Source organism: Canis aureus, chromosome 5 (genome assembly GCF_053574225.1).
Source record: "Canis aureus isolate CA01 chromosome 5, VMU_Caureus_v.1.0, whole genome shotgun sequence".
NCBI classification, from domain to species: Eukaryota; Metazoa; Chordata; class Mammalia; order Carnivora; family Canidae; genus Canis; species Canis aureus.
The window spans coordinates 3,998,970-4,014,074 of NC_135615.1; the positions used below are offsets into that span (position 1 = coordinate 3,998,970).

The 15,105-nt window shown below is 36.0% G+C and overlaps 1 long non-coding RNA gene across 2 annotated transcripts in view; it reads left to right on the plus strand.

The window, feature by feature from the left end:
* The window catches only part of LOC144313624 (uncharacterized), a 241,323-nt gene that overhangs the window by 225,044 nt on the left and 1,174 nt on the right, over positions 1 to 15,105 (plus strand). Inside the window, exon 4 of one of the 2 annotated variants that reach the window (XR_013379244.1) lies at positions 13,982 to 14,178. This is a non-coding gene — a long non-coding RNA (uncharacterized LOC144313624). The remainder of the gene's footprint in view (positions 1 to 13,981; positions 14,179 to 15,105) is intronic. The other variant, XR_013379245.1, reaches the window with a different exon arrangement.

Consider the following 15,105-nt stretch of genomic DNA (forward strand, 5'->3'; position numbering starts at 1 on the left):
TAGAATGAGATAGGTATGTAATTGAATATTCATATTGATGAGCTAATTTCCCCAACACCATTGATTACATAATTTATATTTTCTCTGTATATGGGTGATACCAATTCTATTACAGCTCAATTTTGTTATGAGTATGGTTCTGTTTTAAACTTTCCATTTGGTTTCATTTCTCAATTTTTAAAATAACAAGACCAGAAATATAATCTTTTAATCATATACTATATCTTAATGTCTGGTAGAATAAGTCTATCTACATTGCTCTTGTTTTTCACAATCTAGCTGGAATTTTTATTGGAACTGCATTAGTTTAATATGTAATTCTTGGTACCTTTTTTGACTTCTACCTCAGTACATGTGGAATAATGTCTAAATAGAACACAGAATCTGCAAAGTTAATTTCAAAAGGTCAAAATTTCTAGAGAAGGAATGCATTTCTGTGCTGAATCAGGCTTTCAAATTCTTTAGTAGAATATTTTTGATGAAAGTTTTGATAACTCTTCCATCATGAGTCCTGAATCATTCATATATGCACTTACCAACTTGTCAAACGATATTGAGCCCCTTCTGTGTATATAACCCAATACTAAGTGTTGTTAAGAACATTTCCAAGCTTCTACTTCACTCACCTATTTTAGGTGAATCAGTTATACTCCTTTGTTATAAAGGGCTTAACTGCTGCTTAGACAATGAGACTTTAGGGGATCTATATTTTGTATTTAAGAACTCTGTGCATGTATTTTAGTAAAAACATTAATGATCAATGCTGTCAATTTGGATCCAAAGGTTGGCAAATATTCTATGGAGATCTGGACTTTAGTCTCCCTTCTGCAACCAGCTAGTAGGCCAGTTAAATGATCAGAGCCTATGGTTCCTCATTTGTAAATTAAGACATTGTACTAGGTGGTTTCTACAGTTTCTCTCAGCTGTAAAATGAATTTATGATTCTTTGACAAGTGGGGCATGGAAGCTTTGATTGATTATATGTGCAAGGGTGCCTGTGGGTCTCGGTGGTGAAGTGACTATCATTGAGTGGAGTAACTGTTTCTGAAGGAGACAGATATTAAGCAGAGTGCTGAACAAGATGGGGGATGTGGGTGATTGAAGAATGTAGGTAGGGACAATGGCAAAGAAATGCCACCACATAGGTGGAAGGTGAGAAGTGGAAGATAAGTTTTTCTGGATGGAATATGTATGAGCAGGAAGGTCAGTGAGTGGGGAGGGTGTCACTTATTGGTAGACCTTAAAATAGTATTATTAGTAATGTGTGCCCTTTGTCTACTTATACTGTGTGAAGTGAAGTCATATGTTATTCATTTGATCTTTAGGATCGCATCCTTACGCACATTAAGTATTCTTAGCTTTGTTTTGCAGATGAAGAAACTGAGACACAGAGGTTCAAACAAACTGGCTTCCAGCTTGTCATGTTGGTACTGGCACTCGGCCCATTGTTTTCAAAATGCCTGTAATTTCCATCTCACCACAGTGCATAAACCAGAGTTTTAATTTGATGAGAGAAGCATCTAGGAGGGGCCTATGGAAACTCTCAGGTTTCTCTGCCTGTCTTAAGCAACCAATGCTCTGATGGAAGCCCCCTTTAAATAAAAAACAAAACTCAGCTAATGCCTGTTGTTGAGATAGACCTGCCATCCCCTAGGACTTTTCACACTTTTTTGACCTCTCCAGATCAGATGGTCAGTGAGAAAGTACAGTGGGGGAAGGAAGATTTTCCTTCTTCATGTCTGTGTCCTGGTACTTTGTGGCTTCCCGATTTCACAATTTAGGAGAGTTCAATTAGTTAGCATATAATTGACATTTGTAGTTGAATTGCTAAGATGGGCTCCTATTCTTAAACCAGAATTATGAAAACGGGTGGACACAGACTCCAAACCGAGGCAAGGCTGTCCACGCGTTTGGTGAGCTCCTGTTTCCTTAGGCAGGCCAAACTGGGAGCTGGAGATGAGCACACCTTGCGGTCTTACTTCAGGGGTTTGGGGCTTGTCTTGTGATTTACTGTCTAGGATGCACTTGGGAAGCTGCGTGTGTTTTTGTTTTTTAGAAATGTGGTTTTAATAGCACCTTCTTAGAGCTAGCAGGGATTCTGCCTGCGCTCATTAGAACTTTAGATGCCTTGAATTTAAATTTTAAGATAAAATTTTTCATTTTTTTCTTCCTTTATTTCAAACTCATCAAACCACATGAATTTTCAATAGCCCAAGAAATGATTTTTCAAAAAAAAGTGAAATAAAAAAGGACAGACTCTGTAATTTGCTCCTTTAAATTTCTAAAACCGTTAAGTTGGCTATAGCCACTATTTTACTTATCTTTATATTGCCAGAATCATTGCGGAATCTCTTAGGTCTCTTAAGGGAGAAAGAAAAGGGAGCATCTTTACTTTCTACCATGAAAAACAGACATTTCAAACTGATGGCAAAAGGTGTAGTTTTGCAATTTTATAGTATGAGTTTATTCTGTTGGCAAAACTAGACTTTTGGTTTAAAAAATTACTGATGGTCATTAGCAGAGATTCTGATTTATTGTTATTAGAATACATTAGGTGATTGAAATTCACTACCAGAGTTGAGAGCCACTGATGCCCAGACTAGCCCCTACTGGAAGGCACTTATTTTGTTAGGAGCTAGGTGTGAGAAGTAGTCTAAGTAGGACATTTTTGTTAATGTAAAGACTTATTATGATTTTTATAGTTTATTTTTTATTAATGTAATAGTTTTAGATTTATAGAAAAATCACACAGATAGTATAGATAATTCACCATATTATATATGCCCCTGTACTCATTTTTCCCTATTTTTAACACCATAAGTTAGTATGGTGTAGTTAGTACAATTAATGAGCCAATAGTGATACATTATTATTAAGTAAAGACTCTTCAGAGTTTCCTAGTTTTTACATCATACCTCTTTCTGTCTCAGAATCCCATCCAGGGTACTGCTTTGCATTTATTTAGTTAAGATTCCTCTTAGCTGTGACGGTTTCTTAGACTTGCCTTATTTTTTATGATCCTGACAGTTTTGAGGGACACGGGGCAGATATATTATAGGGTGCCCATCTATTGGAATTTATGTGATATTTTTCTTCTGATTAGACTGGGGATGATAGGTTTTGAGAAGGAAGATCCCAGAGGCAAAGTGCTGTCTTCATCATATCATATCCAGGGTATAGAATATCAGTTGTTGACCTTGACCACCTGGCCACAATAGCATTTGTTAAATTTCTCCACTATCAAATTACTCTCCTCTAATTTTCTGTACTATACTATTTGGAAGGAGGTCATGAGACAGCCCACATTTAAGGAGCAGGGTGTTATGCTTCCCTTCCTTTAGAGCAAAGTATGTACATAATTTATTTGAAATTTTTACACATACAGCATTTGTCTTATTCTATTCCCACCATTTGTTAATTTACTCAGTTACTTATTCATAACAGTATGGGCTTAAAGATATTTATTTAATAACTTGGATTATAATTCAATACTACTTAATTTTGTTATTCAAATTGTTTCAACTTTGGACATTGGGATTCTTTCACTTTGTTTCTGTGTCCTTTGACATACCATCATCATCGTGGGATTTTTTTTCTTTGAATACTTTATTTTCTGGTACTACAAGGTGCTCCAGGCTCATCTTGTATATTTCTGCCCCCATCCTGGAATTAATCATATCTCTAAGGTGCCTTGGTTCTTTCGCTAGAGAATGATATTAGAACCCAAGATCTGGAAGCTTATAGTTTGTCTTTAAAGTAACTGAAGTTACTTTGGGAGAAGTTAACTTGATCAGCATGGTTGGCTAATATGTTATTCCTGTTACCTGAATATTTTTATTAATTGGTAGTAATTAATTCATGCTATGACATCATGGAGGAAGAGATTTGTTTTTAATTGCTCTTCAGCTTATTCAAATGTGAGTTTTTGTGTTTGTTTGTGAATGACATGCCCTCATACTTGTTCAGAAAGTAAAAATAAGTTAGCTTGGGTCAGTTATACTCATGGCTTGCTTTATTATTTATGTTCAAGTTTTCTTTTATGTAAATAAAACATATTCTTTTTCTACTCTCTTCCCATCCCCAACTATCACTCTTCAACAATGATGAAGGGGAATCACATGACCTTTTGTGACCTTTGACTACAGAGGACAAGAAAATTTGTGGTATTATTTTTGACACCTACCTTATATTTTAGTAAAAAGTAACATCATTTTAGTATAACATGTTGCTGCTCAGTGGCTGATAAAAGCATTTAATTGCTTAATCATGAAAACTCTATGAAAATATATATGCAGAACTTGAAGAAAATATACCAAAATGCTGAGTGATGCTTGGTTTCAAATGACATATGTGACTTTTTTCTATTTTTAATAGATAAAAATTTAAAAAATTTTAAGAAACAATATATAGGCATCTATGGGACCAGTGTTATTCTGCTTCCCAAGGTTCCACCCAGCTGTCCTGTTAGCTTCTGGTTTGCTCTTCTGTCAGCTTCGGTCTTCCCCTCTGCCTTTCATTAACTCCATAGAATTCTGCAGGGCTGGAAAATTTACTGTTAACCTCAATCCTATCAGTATAATTTTGCATTTTCAAAAAAAGAGTTTATCAAATAAATTAATGACTAACTGGTAGAATGTATAAAAGAATTTTATATCCCAGAATGTTATATCTGGGAGTTCATGCAACTTTGCTGTCCTCATACTCACAACTAGAGGAGTTTATGACAGGCACAGGCATCAATGACCACCTGTGACCTTGGACAGACTATTTTACCTCTGGGCCCTTATTTCTTCATATTAAAAAATTGAAAGGTTGAACTTAAATATATTATTAAAGTGATTTCCATACCAAGACATGATGTAGTCTCAATGATTTATTTTTGTTTTTGTTGCCTTTGCTTTTGGTGTTAGATCTTAAAAATCATTGCCAATATAAAAAATAAACAAGTGGGACCATGTCAAGTGAAATGTTTTTGCACAGCAAAGGAAACAATGAATAAAATGAAAAGATAACCTAGGGGATGGGAGAAAATATTTGCAAACTATATATCTGATAAAGGGTTAATATTCATAATATATAAGGGACTTTTAAAATTCAGTAATATAAAAACCCCAAAAAACTCAATTAAAAAGACAGGCCTCAGTAATCACCAGGGGAATGCAAATCACCAGGGGAATGAAAATCACAATGAGATATTATCACCTCACACCTGTTAGGATGTCTTTTATCAACAAGACAAGGAATGACAAACAATACCAAGGATGTAGAGAAAAGGGTACCCTTGTACACTGTTGGTGGGAGTGTCAATTGGTACAGCCATTGTGGAAAACAGTATGGAGGTTCCTAAAAAAAATTAAAAATAGAACTGATGTGGGAGACAGGCAGAAGAAAAATATTAAATTTCTATAATACTTACAGCCCATTGACGAGTCCTTGAAACAAACAGAGTGACATTCCTCTAGGAATTTAGCTGCCTTGGTGTTAATACTTTGCTAAGGGCAAACAGCAGCCTTAGCCCAACCTCCAAGATCCTGTAAGTCTACTTTAACATAAAAATTCCTTTGGAAACTTAGTTTATCTCTAAATTCCCTCCAAGATATGTGTTGGCAATCATCTGCCAAACATATCACCCACCAATATACATCTGAAGGGTCTGTTGACTCAGATTTTATTAGATAGTAATAAATGACCCTTTCCCAACCCAACAACAGCTAGTCCCTTCAAAGTCTTGGAAACCTTGCTTCCAAAAGTTCTTAGAAACCCACTCCCTTCCCAATTTGGAAGTGTAATAATGGGTCACTCCTCATGACTCCAGAGCAGCTCTTTCTGCTCACTGGTCCTGTCCTCATGCTTTAATAAAAACAACTTTTTGCAACAAAGATGTCTTAAGAATTCTTTCTTGTCCATTGGCTGCAAACCCTAACATCTTTTCCTACATCAGAACTACCATAGAAGCTAGCAATCCCACTTCTGAATATATACCCAAAGGAAGGAAATCACTCTTTGAAGAGATGTCTACACTCCCATGTTCATGGCAGCATTACTGACAATAGTCAAAATATGGAAACAACATAAATGTTCATGGATAGATGAATAGATAAAGAAAATGTGATTATCTATCTATCTATTATCTATCTATCTATCTATCTATCTATCTATCTATCTATCTATCTATCTATCTAATGTATCATCTATCATCTATCTTATAATGAAATAGTATTCAGTCTTCCAAAAGTGGAAAATCCTATTTGTAACAACATGGATAAAACTGGAGGGCATTAAGCTAAGTGAAATAAGCTAGACAAAACTCTATGATATTATTTATATGTGAAATCTTACCCTCCCCAAAATAAATAAATAAAAGAGTTGAACTCATAGAAACAAATGGTAGAATGGTGCTTGCCAGGGGCTGGGGGCTATATTACAAACTTTAAATTTTCTAATCTTAAGTAGATCTTAAATGCTTTTACACACACACACACACATACACACACACACAAAACCGTGTGAGGTGATGGATGTGTCAGTTGATTGTGGTAGTCATTTCACGGTATTTGCATATATCAAATCATTACACTATACATTTTAAATAAATTATATTTTTTCTATTATACCTCAATAAAGCTTGAAAAAAGACATAGAGGAAAAAATTGAAAATCATTTTCCAATTAATGAGTATCACAAGCTAGTTTTAGGTGATATTATTTTCCTCTCTATTTTTGAGATCTTTCTTAAATTCTTGATGGAGTATTTTCATGACTAAGTCTTCCCTTACCAAACAATATGTAATTTTATACTTTGGTAGAAGGAAACAGTAAACATTTAATTTTATTTTTCACATTATGTAGTAAGGCAAATGAGCAGCCTTACTTCCTCCCCAGAAGTTTTTAGGGTAGCTTTTTAAAAAGATTTTTTTTGTTCCAGGACCATATGATTGTCATTAAAGACTCAAGAGAAGCACCTCATTAAATGTAGACCCTATTTGTGACTCACTAAGAGCTTGAGTCATAAAAGGGGGGATAACTGTTTTTGATAAGACATTACTTTTGATCAGGAACTCCTATAGACCTTATTATTTAGAAAGCAATGATAACACATGAATTGACAGAGGAGAACTTAGAGAACATCTTATGTCAATTTTTCATGTTATAGATAAAGAGACTGAAGTAGTTTGTCCAAGATTATACAGCTGCTTAGTGGAAGGATTCTTATATCCAGGCAATTTGACTGGTGAACTGTATCACAAAATCCAATAGCCAATTTATAATAGACCCTAGAAAGTAGATACCTTGAGACAGAGTATAGATGTAATGGTGATCATTACATCCCTATTGCCCAGAATATTGCTTAATATTGTATTAGTATTCAGTAAATATTTGTTTGGTGATTGACCCTTAACAGTGATTCAGAAATCGCTCTGAGAACATTTAGACTTTAGCAAGTGCACCTTAGTAGTGTGACATTCAACATTCATTCCATTAGTATTTATTGAAGACCCAATACATGTCAAGCATTGTACTAGCTGCTAGGTCTACAGCTGAACAGAATGGATATAATCTTACCCAGTCTTCATGGAGTTTGAAGTCTTTGGGGGCTGACAAATGAAAAAAAGATCCAGGTAGAGTTACAAAAGTGACAAGTGCTATAAAGTAGAGGAATAGCCTCTGAGGACCACGATAAACGGATCTGACTGGTCAGGATAATCAGAGAAGGCTTCTCTGAGGAAGAGGGCTCTGTCTTGAGATGTCAGGGAGAATACATTGACTAGTAAAAAGAGGGAGGCACATTTCTCATGTTTGTTTGTACTGAGAGTGAAGATAATCATTGAAGGAGGTTGTGTGCGTGTGTATGTGCATGTGTGCACTCATGTGCACCCAAGAGACATGATCAGAACTAACACTTACAAGAATCTTTTCTGCTGCAGTATGATAACTAGTTTCGGGGAAAAGCCAGAGTGGAGTAGAGCCTCAAGGGTGCTGATTTAGATATGCAAGCCCCGACAATGAGTTAGAGATATTTGGGAGAACTGAGGTTGGTTTAGAGATGGGAAATGAAGAAAAAAGTGGTGCCAAGGATTCCTCTTTATTGCTAGCATGAGCTGATAGGTGAATTTTGGTGCTGTCTTCCCTGAGAGTACTAGAAGATGATCAGGTTTATTTTTTTTAAATTTATTTTTTATTGGTGTTCAATTTACTAACATACGGAATAACCCCCAGTGCCCGTCACCCACTCACCCCCACCCTCCGCCCTCCTCCCCTTCTACCACCCCCAGTTCGTTTCCCAGAGTTAGCAGTCTTTACGTTCTGTCTCCCTTTCTGATATTTCCCACACATTTCTTCTCCCTTCCCTTATATTCCCTTTCACTATTATTTATATTCCCCAAATGAATGAGAACATATAATGTTTGTCCTTCTCCGATTGACTTACTTCACTCAGCATAATACCCTCCAGTTCCATCCACGTCGAAGCAAATGGTGGGTATTTGTCGTTTCTAATAGCTGAGTAATAATGATCAGGTTTAAAAGCCAGGGTGGAGATCATAGTGATAAGGTGAGAATTAAAGACCTGATGCATTTAGATTTTTTTTTGAAAAATTACTTAGGTTGCTCTCAACAGTTTTGGATTTGGCCTTAAGGTATTGTGAAATGTTTTATAGAGTTACACATAAATTCTTTACATTTAGACCAGGGTTGTTGAGCACAATTACAGTGTGATAGATGGGGGAAGCAGGCAAGAGAGCATCTTGCTCATATTAGAATTGAGGAAACTCAGGCCGAGAGAATTATTGTCCCACAGGGTCCTCCGGGAATCAATGACAGAACCAGAAGTTAAAGTGCTTCCTCTCAGTATAGGATCTTCTCACTGGTCTCTTAATCCCCTTGTTTTGTTGCTGAATAAATTTTGAATTTTGAACATTCAGGATTTGGGTTGAGTTCAGATTTAGAAAATCCTATGAAAAAAAGAAAAAAGAATAATTTTCCCCCTTATTTTTACTGGCTATCCTTAAGCCTCCCTGGAGAATCTGGAGGTTGATGAGAACCTCTTTACACTAGTCCACTAGCTCTGTTTGGGGCCATAAGACTAACTAGAAACCAATATTTTACCTCATGTTTTGGATCCACACTCCAGAAATGTAACATATCAGGATGTGACCTCCAGGCTAGACCTCTACAAGATATTCTTTATTTAGCCATGCAGGAACATCTAGAAATGTTTTATTTTGCTAGTATTGTGAATATCCTTCCACAGTCTAGAATTCTTAAAAAATTTTTGACCATTTGGAGTTCTTTAGTGACACAGTTGGTTGAATGTCCAGCTCTTGGTTTTGGCTCAGGTCATGGTCTCAGGGTTGTGAGACTGAGCCTCATGATGGTCTCTGTGCTCAGCAGAGCCTCTTCCTCTGCCCCTCCTGCTTGTGGTCTCTCTTTCTCTCTCAAATAAATAAACAAATCATAAAACAATATTTTGACCAATGATTGCATTCTTTATCACAGTAACATTATTCTGCTAAAATGGCATACTTACCTTCCTATGTCTAAAGTGGCAGAGTGAGGAGAAGGCAGACATGTGAGGCATTTACCTAGGTAATCCAGTGAAAAATATGTTTATTCCCCAATAGCTGAAATATTTCATATTATCAAACATAAGACTATATGTTATAATTCTGCTGTTTTTCTTAATAGTATATATTAAACCCTTAAAGTCAAGCTCTGACATGGCTGAGCTGATTAATGTAGATAGATCCAATTTGATTTGTCATATAAAGGAAATTTAAAAATCATTACACAATAGATGATTTTATTGTGTTTCTACTTTACTTCAGTCAAAGAAGAAGGCCCAGTATAGAACATACAGAAGTTTCCTTTCGAAATGTGTGAATGTCCAAATGTCCCTTGATGATTCTTCCTCTGGGCCAGGATCAGGCAGGGTGAGAATATACATTCTCCAGGGTCAGCTGCACTACAAACAGATAACACACTGCTATCTGGTGAGGTGAACTGAGTAAGGGGTGCTAGGAAGATCCCAGGCCCCAAATATCTTAACTTTCTGAGCCACCCGGGCTGCCCTGATAAATACTTTTAAATAAAACATAATAGACTGATATAATATCTTAGGCCCTTATCAGAAAAAAAAGGAAAACTGCATGTCATTAAATCATGAGAGGGCAACCCGGGTAGCTCAGCGGTTTAGCGCCGCCTTCAGTCCAGGTCATGATCCTGGAGGCCCTGGATCGAGTCCCATGTAGGGCTTCCTGCATGAAGCCTGCTTCTCCCTCTGCCTCTGTCTCTGCCTCTGTGTGTGTGTGTGTGTCTCTCATGAATAAATAAATAAAATCTTAAAAAAAATCATGAGAACTAGCCATTGATATGTGGTAATGGAGTGCTAAAGGAGTAATTGGGAGTCAGCAAAATATAAATTTCACCTGCTTTCTTAATTTTCCCAAAAGTGACCAGCTAACCCTATAACTTAACACTTCAGTTTGGACATTTGTATTGGAATGATTCCACAGTCATATCATAAAATATGCATATTGTTTACAGAGGGAGTGTGAAAATATTTAGTGTATTTGTTTGTTAGTTTGGGTATCACAATGAAGCTGTGAGGTTTTGCAGAATCCACTGTAATTCCAGTTGAGGAACAGAACTTGAATTTCTTAGTCATGGCACCATTCATCCTCTTTTTTATCTTAGCAATTCCAGAGTGCTTCATTTTATGTCACAGTTACAGGGATCACATATATTTTTCCAGTTTTATGTAGGTATAATTGACAAAAACGGTCATATGTATTATGTGTAAGTTGATGTTTTGATATACATATCCATTGTGAAATAATCACCTCAATCAAGCTAATTAACATATCTATCACCTCATATAGTTACCATTTTCTTTTCTTTCCTTTTTTACTGTGATGAGAATACTTAAGATTTACTGTCTTAGCGAATTGCAAGTATGCAATACAGTATCATTAACTGTAATTACCATGCTTAAATCTAGAACTTATTCATCTCGTATAACTGAAACTCTGTATGCTTTGACCAAAATTGGGCACATGATTCAATAGTTGGTCTCATAAAGAAAGAGTATTTGAAATGCCTTGTAGAAGAAGGTATTCAGATGTGAGCAATGGAAAACTCAAGTGATTTAACAATAAGGAAAAGTTATCATCTCTTATAAGAAGCTTGGAGGAAGAATAGTCCTATGGGAAGTTAATCCAGTGGCTCAGCAGAATTATTAAGGGCCAGATTTTTCTCCACATCTTTTTTCTCTGATCTCCTCAACATGTTGCTGTCTGTTCACAGACTTGTTCTTTCAAATTGCAAGATGGCTGGTGCATCTCAAAGTGTCCCATCCTCATACAACATTGTCTAGATGCCAGTGGAGGAAAGAGGGCTCATTGCTTTTCATGTTTCATCTTAGGAGTGAGGGAAGTGTTCTTAGAAGAAGTAGTAGAAATCTCATGTCTCCCGGGCCAGGATTGCAACTTATGTCCTTCCTGACCTACTCACTGGCAAGGGGAATGAGATAACCTGGCTCAGAGAAGGTCCATCTTTCCTGATGCACACAACCACTCGATACCCAGTGGAAGTGGGTATCCTGAACCAAGGATAGTTGGAGGAATGACCATTTGGTAGGCAACCAACAGCTGTCTGCTGCATACTTCTAGTCCTGACAGTCTTCAGAATTCCACACTCCGGTCAAGGTTTTCAGATGATTGTATTACTTCCAAAAGCCTGCATTTTGATTTAAATGGGACCACTTATGGACAAAATGAAGATGGAAAGATGGTACCTCAAGTGCCAGCTCTGCTCATATGGTCCGGTTTCAAGCAGTTTGTGCAAAATAAGTACATGATCTCTGACATTTCTTCTTGTACCAGTAAATTATTGGTGGCATGTTTTCCATCCAGGTGCTACTGTATATAATAGAGCTAGTTTTATAGGCCCGAGTGTTCTGGCTCATCCTTGGAAGCTGCTTTAGCTTCACAAATGATTTCCCTCTGTTGGCCTACTGAGATTAATACTGAAGACCTGGTAATAATTCATGAGGTGTATGACCCAAAAGGAAAATCTAATTGAGTTTAGTTTCATAGAAGGAAGGCTTGTAGGAAGAAAAGTACTCACTCAGGCTAATAGGCTAGAGAAATCTAGTAAGTCTAGAAATGTGCATTTGCATGATTAGAGAGGAGACCAGTGAACACTATGAAATAAATGTGAATGAAATTATTGGGTTTTAACTTTTAGGATTTATAATGGATTTAATTCTAAATATTTAAAGGGAGTTAAGATAGAAATATACTATATCAAATTTTTAAATCTTTTTAAAAATCTTTTTTTCCTGTAAGGAAAAAATAACTAACAGAAATAGAAAGCAAAACAAGTTAAAAGATAACCCAATTTCCAGTAAAGAAAATATGCAGCAAGTAGTTACAGAAATGTCTATAACTGTTTTAATTTTTTCAAGTTTATAGCACACTTTTCCAGATGCATTGCTTAATAGCGATTATCTTGGACAGAGTCAGGTTTTTCTTCTCACTGTTGGCTTCTTTCCATGAAGCAAACATCTGGGGAAACATCTTAAACTGGATCCTTTACTTCCTAAAAATAATAAAACACAGAGTTTTACATCCCTTTTATTTTCTGATACTAAGTAGATGTGTATTCTTATATTGCATCTATAGTTTAACTAGGGCTACATATCTATAGGAAAATGTCATTTAATATGATTATTTGAAAAAATTAAAAAGTCTATTCAGAGGTATTTGAGCCTGTAGCAGGATCGAGCACAAATGTCTAGTTCTATGCCACAAAATTTAAACATTCTCTGGATGCTTGACATTATATAATATATATAATATCATAGATTAGAATATTACAGTTGAGTTTTAGAATAAGTCAAGCCTAACCCATAAGCAGCACTTAGCAAATGAGTTTCAAAGAAAGGAGATCCTTGATTTCGTGAATATGTGGCACTGTAATTATTTAAACCTACCCATTAGAAATTTGAATCAAATTTTGGGAAAAATTTAACCACTTGGAACCATAATTTCCAAGTTAACAGAGAAGATGTCACTACTATGCTATGGATAGTAGTCCCCAGACTTCAGAAGTCTCTCTGAAGAGGGTGGAAGCTGATAGTTTTTGGTCTCTGCTAGATTTCAGATAGACTGTCATCAACACTCTAGATGAACTTTAGATATGTTTTACATAAAAGCAGGTATTATATGTAACAAAACTCAAAACCAAGTCAAAACTATGACTTGAACACAATTTTGCTTTTACATTTTGCTAAAATTTGTCTTTATAGTTATGTAGTGCTGGAGGCAGGGTTAAAAGTTCTCTTACATTCATATTAAACTAACGGCTAGAAGATGCTCAGAAATTGATAAGGGATTATATTCTTTGAATTTCTTGATCAATAAATAACTAATGGATTTTCTAGTTGACATAAAGGCCTGAGCAAGATGCTATTATTAATTAGTAACAGTATTGTTATCAATAAAAATTATGAATATAGTTTGAAAATACTTTATTAATCTTTTATAAGTCCCTCTGTAATTTGCTAAAGCAAATAGTTAAAAAAATGAAAGGCAATAAAATAATTACTTTTTCTACATAAGATTCATCATTTCCCTGAGATGAGTTGTTTTGATGCTGTGAATGATAAATTGAAAAAATAAAACAAATATTTTTAAAGTCCATTATGAGCCAGTCACTTGTAGTCGTGGGGTATGTAGTGCTACTGTCATTTAAAAATGAGGACTGTTAGGTTCAAGAGTGGTTAAATTGTTCACTCAGAATTTGAGTGATCCACTAACAAGCGGCAGTCCTGGTGTCTGAACCCCGCTTGCCTGACTCTGAAGCCTAACTCTGACATGCCAGCCAGACAGAGCATGAGAAATATTTCCCCTATCATCAACACTCTGAAAGAAGTTCAACTATTAAAGTCAAACATAAGCTACTGTGCATTACTTTTCTTCCAGGAATCTCAAATTACAGATGAACAATCTGGTGTGATTGTTACTATCTCATGCTTGTTAAACAGAATCACACAGTCTTTGGGCTAGTCCAGAGAGGAACAAGGCAGAGCCAAGGGACATTCCCAAACAGCATTAAAGACATTCTCAGAAGCATGTTGAAAGGAAGATTATGCGGCATCCTCTACTTCCCAGCAGTTAAGGTACAATTTCTAGGCCTAACAATTACCCCTTTCAGACTTTTCTGAAACTGTGGTCTCTTCCAAAATGTGAAAAATTATATAGTGCAGTGGGACATAGTTTACTCTTTCTTTATGGACTGTAAAAGTTTCCTTTCAAAGCTTTATAGGGTCTTAGAGGGCAATGCCCAGCTGTCTAATTTCAGCATATGTGAAAGTTTCACATGTAACAAGACAAAGTGTTTATAATGTGTAGATTAGACCACAAATAGAAAGTTATAGTAAAGTTAGTGTGACCTGTGTGAAGCACAATCTTGTCAGTGTTTATATGAAGCAGGTATACTGTAAATAAATTCAATAATCTCAAACTTTTAATTCTTTATCCTTGAACATTGTTATCTATTCTAGCCATTATTGTGTGTGTATGTGTGTGTTATGTGTATGTAGGCATGTGCATTGTGTGAGTATATGTTTTGAGTGTATGTATGTATGTGCACATGTCTGTAAGTGTGTGTATTTGTGTAAGAGTCTGTCTCTGTGCGCATGTATATGTAAGTATATGTTTATGTATCTGTGTGAGCATGTCTGTGTGTTGTATGTATTGCATATTACCCAGGCTCCCTCTTTGAATTCAAAGGACCTAACAGATCATCACCTAGACCTTTCAAGCATTTCTTGAAGAGGATCTTCTTTTTGCTGCAGTAGGGAGGCCATTACATAGAAAAATATAGAACCTGTTTTTTTCCCATAAGTATTGAAAATTGCACACACAGGTGGATAGAGTACAGGACTTGGATTCAGAAGACCTGAGTAGAGCCTTACTTCTACCAGCAATACCTCATATCAATCTAACAAGGTAACCTTTTCCTCAGCTGTAATATAGGAGGATAGGAAGGAGCCAAGGGTCCCACTTAATGTAAGCATCCTACCGAACATCTTTGTGTGTGGTGG